We start from the raw sequence: 3,355 nt of genomic DNA, 5'->3' as shown, positions 1-3,355 counted from the left end.
GGGGCCGGTCTCATCAGCCGCTGTATGGTTGAATTCTGGCATCAAGTCCAAGATATGGCTCAGCGTGGTGCTCCTTGCTCTCCTGGCCAGCTCTTGAGATGAAGAAGCAGAGATACCAGAGGTGGCAAGACAAGCTTACCTGGTGACTGAGTGCATTTTACTGAAGGGAAGACTGGCCATCAGCCCCATTTACTCTCCACATGCCCAAGAAAGAAGCCAAATAACTGGCTGGCACCCAGTCTCCACTCTCTGTGGCTGAATGAGCCTGCTTTACAAGGTTTACAGGTTTGCTTGTATTACAGGATGGAAGGCCATTTTCTATCCAGGTTCCAAGAAACTGCTGCAAGGACCATAATTGGCTGACGACCTCCAGCTGCTACACTTTGGGAGCTGCTGTAGCGTCCATGCCTAAGCCACACTCTCCAGGGGCTTCTCTTAGCCAACAGTTGATTCATTTTATTTATTTATTTCAATTGAAGTATAATTGATTTACAATGTTGTGTTAGTTTCAGATATACAGAAAAGTGATTCAGTTATACATACATACATATATATATATTTTTTTCAGATTCTTTTTCCTTATAGGTTATTTCACAATATTGAGTATATTTTCCTGTGCTATACAGTAGGTCCTTGTTGTTTATCCATTGTATATATAATAGTTTGCATCTGTTAATCCCAAACTCCTATATTTATTCCTCCCCCACTTCCCCTTTGGTAACCATAAGTTTGTTTTCTGTGTCTGTTGGTCTATTTCTGTTTTGCATGTAAGTTCATGTGTATCATTTTTTAAATGTGGTTTATTTATACAATGGAATATTACTCAGCCGTCAAAAAGAATGAAATAATGCCATTTGCAGCAACATGGATGGACCTAGAGATGATCATACTAAGTAAGGCAGACAAAGACAAATATCATAGGATATCACTTATATGTGGAATCTAAAAAAAAAATGATACAAATGAACTTCTATGCAAAACAGAAATAGAGTGATTCATTTTAAACCAGCCCTCAGCCACACATTCTGGATTTCCCTCAACAGAGTTTTGTTTCCCCTTAGCTTCGCACAGTACTGTTGTCACCTTCAGGCTCAGGTTGTGGTAGAATTTGAAGTAGGGGATAATTTCCTGGGGTCACTGGTCTAGAGGGTACAATTCCTGTTGGATTCAAAATGGGCACCATCAGTGCTTGTTCTATACTTTAGGGGAAAGGGGAAGAGGATGGAGAGTGGTCACTCCCAAATCCTCCTCCTGGACATTAGAATAGAGGCCCCTTGAATCACACCTTGGACTTCCCTTTATTAACAGCTGGTGGTGATCCTGAGCTTAACCTGAGCTCAGAAATCTATAGTCACCCACATCTCTGAAACCCTGTGCTTTCCCTAGCGTTGCTTATGGGAACCACAGCCACTCTGTTCATCCTGCTGATTCCTAAATTTCACATAAAAAAAAAAGTGCTCATCTGTTAATGTCAAAGTTTCCCACGAAGTACGTAGCATTCGCAGGGTATCCTCACAGCAGAAACCACACCAAATTTATATCTCTTCTATTAAAATTACATCAGGATTATTTTGATTGCAATTTAAGGAATCGAATTCATATTAGCCAAGCAAAAAAAATAAAAAGGAATTTATTAATTTCAAAAACAAGGAAATCCAATGGATCGTTCTGGCTTTGCACACTACTTCTTGTTAATGAAGCATGAAACCTCCCACAACCTTGGCTTTCCTGGTCCTCACAGGCGGTGATCTAAGAAAGAGGAGCTTATTTTGTATTAGGTCCAGTAAAATACCATGGAGACCTTGAGCCGTAAACCAGCTTGAGCCCTAAGCCCATTTCTGAAGCAATCACTATGGCTAGGTAGTAGAGCTGTTCTACACAGAAAATATTTGCAAAATATACAATGGACCAATGATATAAATTGTTTACAACCAGAGTAGTTTTTAAAACTCCTATAAATTAATAAGAAAAAGAAAAATGACCTAAGAGGAAAATGGACAAAAGCCACAGAAGAGGAAAATGAATAAGAAACACCTGAAAAATTCTCATTACCAATAGTAAGAGTGGAATACATGTAAATTAAAACAACGACATACCCTCTTTATTCTACTTAAATGTAAAAAGTCAAAGGTAAGTGTCGACGAGAGTATGGGGAAATGGATTCTCTCATACATTGTTGGGGCATGGTTAAATATACAATCATACATCCACGATTTAGCAATCTGTGTAGCCAATAGAAATAATGAGGTAGTGCTGTACATTAACATGGAAAAGTCTCCAAGACACATTGTTCCAGTGGGAAAAGGCAATTCGCATAGGAGAACATTTTGGAAGAATCTGCTGCAATTGACAGTCCATGGCTGCTGACTCTGTGGACTCATGAAGCCAAAGAATGAGGGAGACGCCAACACAAGCGGGAAAAAATCTTAAAACCATGTGGTAAGTGCAATGACAGAGAAGCCCAGAGGAGGTAAACCTAATGCAACTTTGGGAAGATGTGGGAGTTTTGGTCCAGGATGGCTCCCAGGAGGAGATGATGATCAAGCTGAGATAGGTATTAACTGGGTGGAGAGGAGGGGGAAGCATTCCAAGACGGGAGAACAGTAGGAACAATTCATGGAGGCAGGAAGGCTGTATACAGGGAACCAGGTTGCTAAATACTAAACTAGAGGCATGGATTGTAGCAGATGGGGCTAAACAGGTAGACAGAGTCCAGCGAGCCTTCCTACGTCATATTAGGTTTGAATATTTTTTTCTATGATGAAGAGCCACTGAAGACTTTTGAGTAGGGCAGGCGATCTGAAAAGAGATTAGAGGACAGTAGGACACAAGGCAGAGAGAACAGACAGGAGGTTACCACTGTCATTCCAAGAAGATGAATGTCTGAAAGGGAGGTTGGGATAGGGTGAGACTAGCTGGAATCAAAGGAGGGGAGGAAATCAAGGAATATCCAGTTGGTGCAATCTGTAGGAATTGTTAATGGGATGGATGTGGGAGGGGGAAGTGAGAAATGGGGAGGAGTCATGATTAGATATGCCCGGGCCTCTGGGGTGAGTGCGGGAGGGATGGTGAGCTGACTCAGAAGACCAGGAAAACTATACCTCGGGGAATCCAGTGATGGTTGCCAAAGGCATCTGGTATTGTCCTTCTACCACTGTCTTAAAAGGGATTCTAAAGGGATTTTCTTTCCCTTGTTCCTCCAGCCCTACACTTGCATTACTGGCCTAAGTGGATACTCACCAGCTGGCCGTGTCCATCATTACAGCCAAGTCTGAGAATTCCTGATTATACTTAGAGTCAGTGGAGCTGCTGACACAAACAGTCATTAGCAGACGACCCTTTTGGAACAAACTAT

Source organism: Neophocaena asiaeorientalis, unplaced genomic scaffold (assembly GCF_003031525.2).
Source record: "Neophocaena asiaeorientalis asiaeorientalis breed wild unplaced genomic scaffold, Neophocaena_asiaeorientalis_V1.1 scaffold432, whole genome shotgun sequence".
NCBI lineage: Eukaryota > Metazoa > Chordata > Mammalia > Artiodactyla > Phocoenidae > Neophocaena > Neophocaena asiaeorientalis.
The sequence above is the reverse complement of the archived record's forward strand: the minus strand, read 5'-3'. Positions refer to the sequence as shown.